Genomic DNA, 11,296 nt, shown 5'->3' on the forward strand with positions numbered 1-11,296 from the left:
ACTTAGAATACAACCAAAGTGAGTATCCATGGGACCTCGTGAAAGCCCATTTGCAGGGAGCTTTCACATCCAACCTCACCTTTGATATTGGTGAATTACAAAACAAAGTTCTTGATTTAAATAGGCAAACTCAAGAATTTCAGCCTTCTTTAGAAGACTGGACCAAATTCCAGGAAGGCCTGGAGAGCCTCAACCCTCAGACCTATCTAAAGTACCACAGTAACATCTTACATGTAGTTCTTGGAATAATGTTGTTTTGTCTCTGTCTTCTGTTCATAGTCTGTAAAATTGGATGGACCGCCAATCGGAGAATGAGAGCTGCCCAGCCTGGCCTTACATTCTTTCAATTAATACATAAACAGAAAGGGGGCTATGCAGGGAGCCAAAGGCCCCTGGGACGTGACCAACTCAGCATTCCACTGGAGGCTATATGATCAAACAGCAAAGGGTTTTTCATGAATGCAGGATGTGAGCAAACTCACAACTGCTCCTGCGGACTGCTCCCACCGACAGAAGGTTTGCTAGAGGTAATCACTCCCTGGCACCGAGGTTATCTACTGTAACATTTAGAGAATGCAGTCTTGCAAGCCTACTCCGGACTGAGCAGCTGACCCCTTCTTTCACCCCCACCCCCGACCCTTCTCACTATGTCTTTTGCCTAATAAATACGGAGGGCTGTGTAAAGCTCAGGGCCCCTGTCCACTAGAGGCAAGGTGACCCCTGATCCCTTCTTCAAAATATACTCTTTTGTCTCTTGTCTTTATTCCCGCATTTGCCCCCACTTTGTTCAGTCCCATAGGTCCATGTGGGTTACAGCCCGCCACCACACCTGGCTAATTTTTGAATTTTTAGTAGAGATGGGGTTTCGCCATCTTGGTCAGGCTGGCCTTGAACTCCTGACCTCATGATATACCCGCTTTGGCCTCCCCACATGCGGTTATTATAGTTGATATGTCTGAAACAAAATGATATGGGAAGTTTGAGAATAAAAGGTTGGAGACAATATGTCACAGAGAGAGTAACGAAAGATAATCTGTTGTAACTATATCTTAGACAAAACTGACCAGAAATCCTAAAGAATTATCAGAGAGAAAGAGAAACAATGCTCACTGAAAAGAGGTACGATTTGGCTCTTCATTCATAGAAATACTCCACATCTATACCCCTAACAACAGTCTTGAAATGTATACAGCAAAAAATAGAACCAAAAACAAGAAATAGAAAATTCAGACTAAAAGAAGACTTTAACAGACCTCTCCTAGTAACTGACAGAACAAACGGACCATCAACAAACAAAATAAAATTTATAAATGAGAAAGAAATGAAACCTTTTATCTGAGGAATGTGACTCCCTTTAAATTATCAGGTCTAGAGAGGCATTAAAATGTGACAGCAGTCTTTCTGATATGGGTTCCCCTGGAAAAAAAAAAAAGAAAAGAAAAAATTAAAAACTAAAAAAAAAAAAAAAAATTTACTGTGACAACAATCACATCTCATTTCCCCCTCAAGCTAAATAATTATCTCTTAAAGCCACTTGTATGTAGGCTCTAGATGAACTCACACCAAGCAGCCATAAAATGCCATTCCCTGGAAATGATAACTCATAAAACCCCATAGTTAACAATGTAGAGCCAATCACTAATTGATGTTATTTCTGTAAACCAATGAGAATTCTTGCCAAACAACTTTATGTCAGCTCACAGTTTGTTCCCTTTTGCCTTTAAAACCTGCTTGTAACAAAATCCTAACAGAGCACTTACCAAGGCAACCTGAAAGTATTTTCCCAGGCAGCTGTCCTCATTTCGGCTCAAGTAAACTCTTTAAAATTATATTTTGTGCAGTTTCCTCTTTTAGGTTGACATAAACAATATCATTTAGAAGAACTCGAATATATTTTTAAAATTAGAAATACTGAGATAAATTTTAACAGTTTTAAATAAATTCAAAGATGTGCTATAAAGATGGGCTGGTAAAAATAAAGCATTTTTAAAATGTCAAGTCTCCCAAATCTACAGATTCAATGAAATCACAGTCAAAATCCCAAACTGACAATGAATAGTTTAAATAGCTATAAACTTTTTTTTTTAAGTTTGAAAAAAAAGTTAGAAGACTTTCCATATGAGTTATGAGGACTTATAAAGGTACTTTAATTAGGACAGCACAATATTAGTACAATAATGGACAAATAGGACAAAGTAACAGAATAAAATCCTTATAAGTGGAATTAACCACATATAGAGACTCAATGACAATGACAGCACTACAGGGAAGTGATAAAGGCTGTCTTTTCAAAAAATAGAACTGAGGGTGCTGTGGCTCGTGCCTGTAATCCTAGCACTTTGGGAGGCTGAGGCAGGTGTGGGGGAAAGAAACAGAGATCAGACTGTTACTGTGTCTATGTAGAAAGAGGAAGACATAAGAAACTCCATTTTAATCTGTACTAAGAAAAATTCTTCTGCCTTGAGATACTGTTAATCTGTAACCCTAGCCCCAACCCTGTGCTCGCAGAAACATGTGCTGTGTTGACTCAAGGTTTAATGGATTTAGGGCTGTGCAGGATGTGCTTTGTTAAAAATGTGTTTGCAGGCAGTATGCTTGGTAAAAGTCATCGCCATTCTCCAGTGTTGAGTACTCAGGGACACAGTGCACTGCAGAAGGCCGCAGGGACCTCTGTCCAAAAAAGCCTGTGTATTGTCCAAGGTTTCCCCCCCCGAGACAGCCTGACATATGGCCTTGTGGGAAGGGCAAGACCTGACCGTTCCCCAGCCCAACACCCGTAAAGGGTCTGTGCTGAGGAGGATTAGTAAAAGAGGAAGGCCTGTTTACAGTTAAAATAAGAGAAAGGCATCTGTCTCCTGCTCGTCCCTGGGAATGGGATGTCTCAGTGTAAAATCCTATCATACATTCTATTTACTAAGATAGGAGAAAACCACCTTATGACTAAAGGTGAAACATACTGGCAGCAATACTACTCTTTACTACACTAAGATGTTTGTGTAAAGTCAAACATAAATCTGGGCTATGTACACAACAAGACACAACACCTTTCCTTAAACTTATTTATAACACAGAGTCCTTAACTCACATGTTTTCCTACTGACCCTCTCCCCACCATTACCCTATAGTCCGGCCACATCCCCCTCACAAAGATGGTAAAAATAGTAAGCAATAAATACTAAGAAAACTCAGAGACCTGTGCCGGTGCAGGTCCTCTGTATACTGAACACCGGTGCCCTGGGTCCACTTTTCTTCCTCTATACTTTGTCTCTGTGTCATATTTCTTTTCTCAGTCTCCACAGGTGTGGAGGGGCAGGCTCCCTTCAGGCAGGTGGATCACTTGAGGCCAGAGTTCGAGACCAGCCTGGCCATCATGGTGAAACCTCGGCTCTACTAAAAATACAAAATGTAGCCAGGCAAGGTGGCACATGCTGGTAATCCCAGCTACTTGGGAGGCTGTGGCACAAGAATCACTTGAGCCCGGAAGGTGGAGGTTGCAGCTGAGCCAAGATCGTGCCACTACACTCCAGCCTGGGCGACAAGAGCAAGACTCTATCAAAAAAAAAAGAAAAAAAAAAATCAATAAATGGTACTGGCGATGGGGACAGAAGGTTAAACTACCCCTCAAAACATACACAAAAACCATTTAGAATCAACTGTCAATTTCAACGGTAGAAACATATCAATAAAGCTTTAAAGAAGATTAATTTAGGAGAATCTCTCAATGTTATTAAGGTATGGCCAGATATTTTAAACAGGTCACATAAAGCACCCTATAAAGCAAACTCTATTCTGCTAGGGGAACAACCACTTTAGAAAACAGTTTGACACTTATTTTGACTGAGGTTATACACACCCTATGAAGCAGCAATTTTATTCTGAGGCGTGCATCTAGGTATATACCTCTGCCTCCCCCAGATGAGAGCACATATGAACCAAAGGACATTTACACAAATTTTCATAGATGCATTATTCATAATAATACAAGCTTTAGGCAATACAAATGTAATTAATAATAGAAAAAAACCTGCTATATTTTACATAACGGAATGTGATAGAAAACCTATTATACTTTTGGCCCAGCCTGCAAGAATGCTTTTTATATTTTTAAAGGACTGTAAAACAAAAAGCAAATTAGCATATGCAAGAGACCATATGTAGCTTGCAAGCCCTAAAATATTTACTGTAAATTTGCCTGACTGCCATCATTGAGCAAAGAAAATATACTCAGATGCAACAGGAAAGACCCTCACAAATAATGAGCAAAAGAAGGCTGACACACAAAAAAAATGATGTACAATTCCATTGACATATAGAGTTTAAAACAGGCAAAACTGTATTAACTACAGTGATAAATAATGATTAATTATATAAAGAAAAGCCTAAAATACTTTTCAGTGTGAGAATGGAAAAAGGCTCACAGAACACCACCGGTGTGCTAACCATATTCTATTTCTTGACCTGGGCAATCATTGCTTCTACATATATTGCCTCCATGATAATTAAATTGTACATTTAAAATATATAAATCTAGAAAAATTAACAAAGTAAAGGAAGAGATCAATGATACCAAACACTTTACTCCAGGAAAGGTGTTAACTCCAGACAATATAACGGGTGAATGTCCACTAACACTCTATTTTCCTACTTTGTAATGGAAAGTTGAGCCAATGCATTAAGATAAGAATGAATTACAAGCATTACAAAGTAAGACAGAAAATTAAGGTTATTTTCAGGCGATATCATCACCAACATGGAAAACGAGATTCAAGAAATTACGTATTTAAAAAAGAAAATGCTCCCTCAGAAACTCCCAGGAAGATTTCCGCATATATAGTTGGCTAGAATTGCACCATATGCCTAAGCTCATGTCCATATCAAACCTATCACTAGCAATGGCAACTGGAATCACCAAGATTGGCTAAGACCAACCAGGCCTTACTAAGAAACTGGGATTTGGGTCACCTAGCTACGGGGATGAATACTTCACGAAATGGAGAGTCTGATAAGAAAGTGTGAATATAAGAGGGGCAAGTACCACTGTCACTATATATTAAGAAGTGAAGGCCGGGTGTGGTGGCTCACGCCTGTAATCTCAGCACTTTGGAAGGCCGAGGCGGGCGGATCACCGGAGGTCAGGAGATCAAGACCATCCTGGCTAACATGGTGAAACCCCGTCTCTACTAAAAATACAAAAAACTAGCCGGGCGTGGTGGCGGGCGCCTGTAGTCCCAGCTACTCGGAGGCTGAGGCAGGAGAATGGCCTGAACCTGGGAGGCGGAGCTTGCAGTGAGCCGAGATCGCGCCACTGCACTCCAGCCTGGGTGACACAGCGCGAGACTCCGTCTCAAAAAAAAAAAAAAAAAAAAAAAAAGAAGTGAAGGCCGGGTGTGGTGGCTCACGCCTGTAATCTCAGCACTTTGGAAGGCCGAGGCGGGCGGATCACCGGAGGTCAGGAGTTCGAGACCAGCCTGGCCAACGTGGTAAAACCCCGTCTCTACTAAAAATACAAAACTAGCCGGGCGTGGTGGCGAGCGCCTGTAATCCCAGCTATTCGGGAGGCTGAGGCAGGAGAATCGCTTGAACCCGGGAAGCGGAGGTTGCAGTGAGTCGAGATTGTGCCATTGCACTCCAGCCTGGGAGACAAAAGGGAAACTCCGTCTCAAAAATAAAAAATAAAATAAAATAAAAAATAAAACAAGTGAATGCAGTAGTTGGCAACATTTTCGATTTTGCCGGTCATGAGGTCTCTGTCACAACAACTCAATGCTGCCTTTACAGTCATAGACAATATATAATCGGAGGGTATGACTGAACTTGACCCCCCAGTCTGTAAATAGCCATGACCCCCCAATCTGTAAATAGCCACTTCAAGGATGAGAAGAGTAGATACATGGTTTCGAACTAATGCTGGGGGCTGTGTCGCCTTTTCCCCCAGTAACCAAGGTTCGAACCTCAACCCAGAACCCAGGGCTCCAAAGTCTTGAAAGCTTCAGCCCTCACAAGCCTTTGTACCACAGACACTGGCCTCATGCCTCTTATTCATCCGAACCACAGACCAGACACTCTCCAGTGAAGGACATCCTCCCCAACTCCAACATCACTGAGTCCCAAATTAAATCCTGAACCCGAAGCAGACGCCGCATCGATCCTAAGCGCCACCTCCATCCTTTACAAGCAGAGTGATTCATAACTTGACAGTTAGGACACGGTCGTTGATCACCACAGACCCTTAGTCATTGTATTCACACCAAAGGGACGCGGCCCACAGACAGGGGGATCACAGACTCCTACCAGGTATCTCCCAAATGCCTGCACCGCGGCGCTCCCCGGTCTTCCTGCGAAACACTACGTGGTCCAGGATACAACACGTCCTCAGACCTCCCAAACCTTCCACTGAGACAAAACCTGAACTGGGACAAAAATCTTTCAGAGACAAAACCACACACTGACCTCTATTTTCTCCAGATCCACAAGGAGGACCTCAACGTTACACTTCCGTAAACTGCTTCTACTTCTGGAGTCCTCGCACAGGTTTATGGTCCACCTACGGCGGCCGAGAAGAACCTAAAATGTTAAAAGAGCAAGGACAACCGCATTTACGGCGTTTCCTAGGCTGTAATATGGCCGCGCCCACAGCTGTGGCTCCATGACGGCAGCCATGTTTGAAAATCAGACGTACAGAGGCAATGGCAGGTTTTTGAGCCAGCAGCCAGGGAAGATGAGAAGTCACTGAAATCGCCTCGTTTCCTGGCACTTAAAGTCTTGCGAAAAGGGGCAGATTTTCAGAGACTCAAGCTTTATCAGGCAAATATGGGGCAAGCTAAATTTACTTTAGCGCTTTGCCATCCACTTTGTTAAATTAAAAAAAAAAAAAAAAGGATTTTGAAAAAGACAAGTAACAGTGCAGCCAGGTGTAGGTATCCCAGAGAATGAACTGGAAATGGAAAAGGTAACACATCAGGTAGAAAGGGAGAAGGCAACACATCAGGTAGGCAGACACCCACGGGAAAGCGTCTGGCAAAAAACAGCTTGCAGGAAGCGGTTTTTGAGAACAGAAAAATAGCAAGTATTCCGGGTGGGGGGTGAAGAAAGAAAAAATAATTGTAATTTTCTTGAGGCAGAGTCTTGCTCTGTCCTCAGGCTGGAGTTCAATGGCAAGATCTCGGCTCACTGCAACCTCTGCCTTCCCCGTTCACGCGATTCTCCTGCCTCAGCCTCCCGAGTAGCTGGGACTACAGGCACGCGCCACCACGCCCGCTAATTTTTGTATTTTTAGTAGAGACGGGGTTTCACCATGTTGGCCATGATGGTCTCGATCTCCTGACCTCGTGATCTGCGTGCCTCGGCCTCCCAAAGTGCTGGGATTACAGGCGTAAGCCACCACGCCTGGCCTCGAAAACATAATTATTATTTAAAGAAGAAGAAGAAGAGGAAGAGGAAGAAGAAGAAGAAGGAAGAAGAAAGAAGAGGAAGAAGAAAGAAAAGAAGAAAGGAAGAAGAAAGAAGAAAAGAAAGAAGAGATTTCGAGAAGGAGTTATGATGTGAGCCTGGCCATGACAGACTAAAGGAAAAGAGGAGGCACCTGAGTTAAGATTGGGGTTGGGCCTCCTAGGAAGGCCACTTTTAGTAAAGGTGCCAATGGGAAGAGCAGAACCAGAATTGAGAGTATAAAAATATTAAGAGCTTTTTGACAAAAGTGCCAAGACAATTCAATAAGGATAGTCTTTTCAACAAGCGGCACTGGGATAACTGGATATCCACATGCAGAAAAATTAGTTAAGACCCTTAAACCATACACAAAAGTTAACTTAAAATAGATCATTGATCTAAGTTTAAGAGGAAAAAGTATAAAACTTAGAGAAGAAAAAGGGAGATAATCTTCATGGACGTGGGTTAATTCTGAGAGGAGAGTAAAGGATGAGTCATAAAACGAAATAAAATTAATAAAGTGGACTTAATTTTTTTTTTAAGTTTGTGCTTCTAAACACAACATTGAAGAAAGTGAAGTGGGGCACGGTGGCTCACACCTGTAATCCCAGCACTTTGGGAGGCCGAGGCAGGCGGATCATATGAGGTCAGGAGTTCAAGACCAGCCTGGCCAACATGGCGAAATCCGTCTCTACTGAAAATACAAAAATTACCCGGACGCGGTGGGGCGCGCCTGTAATTCCAGCTACTCGGGAGCCTGAGGCAGGAGAATTGCTTGAACCCGGGAGGCGGAGGTTTCAGCGAGCCTAAATCACGCCACTGCACCCCAGCCTGGGTGACAGAGCAAGTATCCTCGGTAAAGACACCACTTCGTCACCCTGAACCACTCTGATTTTTATGGGTGCAATGAGAAGAGTGGATGCAGGAAGACAAAGTTTTTTAATAGAAACCTTCAGGACAGATTTGGACTTGAAAGACTGACAGGAAGTGTTTCCAGCATCCAATTAGCCTCAAAGCAACCACTAACCTTCAACTGCACACCTCAAAGCCTCCAGCCTCATTACATTCTCAAACACAGACAAGCCCCGTCTTCCCCGAAATAAAATTGCCTTCAAATTCAATTTAAAACTTACCGCAGAGGCATTCCTTTGACACTCCTCCCCCTAGACCTTTCATTCACGCCACTCCTTTTCCTAGCTCGGGCTTCTCTGTGTCTGAGCCCCATATTAAATTGCAAACCTGAGCAAAAAACTGCATTCACTGAGAGACACTTTCCATCCAGTTTTCAATTACTGAGACCCATGAAGAGTGAATATGTAGACCCCAAGTTCTGTCCGTGGGACCCTCAGTCATTAAACTCTTAAAACTAAGCCTTAACCTTCGACCTCCCAAGGGTCCCTTTCTCACACCCATATTCCTCGGTGACTAAACTGAAATAAAACCCCTGAACACGGACATTCACATGCATTTCCACTTCGTGGTCCCCACAAGCTCCCCATCCGGATTCACACGCTGCATCAGGCTCTCAAGGCTACAGTAGCAGCTACCAAAGGCCGAACACATATCGGAACCCACTTCCGAATCTGGAATTCTGGTGCTGCAACCCCATCCTTCGCTGTCTCCAAGAACACCGAGAGGCTGGGAGGCGGGCTTCCGGAGAGGGATATGGGACATTTCCCAAAGTCCAAGTTCTGGCTTTGAACATTTTATATGAGGTAACATAGCTGTTTTACCTCATAGAGCATATTATGCCATTTCTGATGGGAGTGACCGCAACGGTTGCCATGGCTCAGGGAGGTGGGAAGAAATGCAAATGTCTTTGGGGGACTCCAGTACCCTCCCTTCCTCCTTACAAGAGACTGTCACGACACTGCGCTAACTGCATAGGTTTTCAGAGGCCAGAAACTATCTAAGGAGCAAAATGGAAAGATGGCTGCATCCCTGAGCCGTTTGGCAGGAGCACCACGGGAACCACCATCTTACAGAAAGTCCAGGGTCCATAAAACAGAAGAAACTGCAGACAACTGGCTGGATGAGGTTTGTAGAAGCCAAGATGTCACTGGGGCGGCCACAACAAAAACACTGAAGGTTTCAGTCCTGTTCAGGTCTCACTGGATGTGCTGTGAATTTTAGTAGTAAAAGGAAAAAGGAGTTGAAGATGCAAAATGTTCGGGTTCCAACAGCAGCAAAAATAACATATTTGCAAATAAACAGCCAAGAGTCATTAATACTCAGAAAACAAAGCAGTCATTAAAACTAACTCTGAGTCGGCCTTAGTGAAGAATAGCGGACAATAGCTTCAAAGCCAGTATGATAAATGTATTTAAAAACATAAAGGAAAATATTTCGGACATATTTAAGTGTTTAAAGGAAAATATGGCAATAATCCCATAAAAGAAAATCTCAACAAAGACATTGAAAATATAATAGGCCGGGCGCGGTGGCTCACGCCTGTAATCCCAGCACTTTGGGAGGCCGAGGCGGGCGGATCCCGAGGTCAGGAGATCGAGACCATCCTGGCTAACACGGTGAAACTCCGTCTCTACTAAAAATGCAAAAAATTAGCCGGGCGAGGCGGCGGGCGCCTGTAGTCCCAGCTACTCGGGAGGCTGAGGCAGGAGAATGGCGTGAACCTGGGAGGCGGAGCTTGCAGTGAGCCGAGATCGGGCCACTGCACTCCAGCCTGGGCGACTAAGCGAGACTCTGTCTCAAAAAAAAAAAAAAAAAAAAAAAAAAAAGAAAATATAATAAAGAATCCAATATAAATGTTTGTGCTGAAAATACGGTAACAGTTAAAAATTCACATGATAATATCACCAGCAGATTGCAATGTCAGAAGAAACGTTGAGCAAACTTGGAGAGCAAAATAAATTATCCACCAGAAAGAAAAGAAGAAAAGTTTTAAATACTTGTAAGACATCAGATGTACTCGTTGTTTTAAATAGAGCTGGAGTTTCGCTATTTTGCTGAGGCTGCTCTCAGACTCCTGATTATCAAGCAATCCTCCTGTCTTAGCCTCCCAAAGTGTTAGGATTACAGGCATGAGCCACAACACCTAGGCCAGATAGGAATCACAAGAAAAAAGTTAACAAAGAATATTTTAAGAGATAATAGCTAAAATTTTAGGATTACAAAGGAATTTCCTGAACCTGGTTAAGAAAAAAAAGTATGTAAAAAATATTCTATAGCTAACATATTTTTAAAAAGACTGAATACTTCTCTCCTAAAATTGCAAACATGGCCAAAATGTCCACTCTTACTGTACCTATTTAATGAAGTGGAAGCCCTAGCCCGTGAAGAAAGGTAAGAAAAGGAAAAGAAAACACTGGAACGCAGAAATATCACTGCCCGTCTTCACAGAAGACATGATTATACAAATATAATCCCAAGGAGTCTACAGAACTAGACAAGTGAGTTTAGCAGTCATAAGGTGAAAAGTCAACACACACTCAAATAAATTTTATTTCTAAAGAATAACAATGAACAATTGGAAGCTAAATTATGAACACAAGAACATTTGTAATAGCTCCAAAAATATGGCCAGGAGCAGTGGCTCACACCTGTAATCTCAGCACTTTAGGAGGCTGAGGTGGGCAGATCACTTGAGCCCAGAGTTCGAGACCAGCCTAGGCAAAATGGTGAAACCTCATCTCTAAAAAAAAAATACAAAAATTAGCCAGGTGTGTTGGTGCATGCCTGTAGTCGCAGCTACTTGGGAAGATAAGCAGGAGGATCACTTGAACCTGGGAGGCGCAGGTTGCAGTGAACCCAGACTGCACGATTGCGTTCCAGCCTGGGCAACAGAATGAGACTCTATCACAAAAAAAAACAGTATAAAATAATGGCAGGCCGGGCGCGGTGGCTCACG

General features: G+C 42.9%; 1 protein-coding gene across 8 annotated transcripts in view; it reads right to left on the reverse strand.

The window, feature by feature from the left end:
* ZNF350 (zinc finger protein 350) overlaps positions 1-11,296 on the reverse strand; it is a 41,724-nt gene that overhangs the window by 17,752 nt on the left and 12,676 nt on the right. For 2 of the 8 annotated variants that reach the window (XM_017952650.3, XM_021931399.2), the window contains exons 1-2: positions 6,451-6,790; positions 1,329-1,416 (exon numbers count right to left, since the gene is read on the reverse strand). The exons of 1 other annotated variant lie outside the window; for it this stretch is intronic. The gene's annotated coding sequence lies outside the window, so the exon portion shown is untranslated. 5 more of the 8 variants (XM_017952651.2, XM_021931398.2, XM_017952653.3 and 2 more) reach the window with 5 other exon arrangements.

This window comes from Papio anubis, chromosome 20 (genome assembly GCF_008728515.1).
Source record: "Papio anubis isolate 15944 chromosome 20, Panubis1.0, whole genome shotgun sequence".
Lineage (NCBI taxonomy): Eukaryota > Metazoa > Chordata > Mammalia > Primates > Cercopithecidae > Papio > Papio anubis.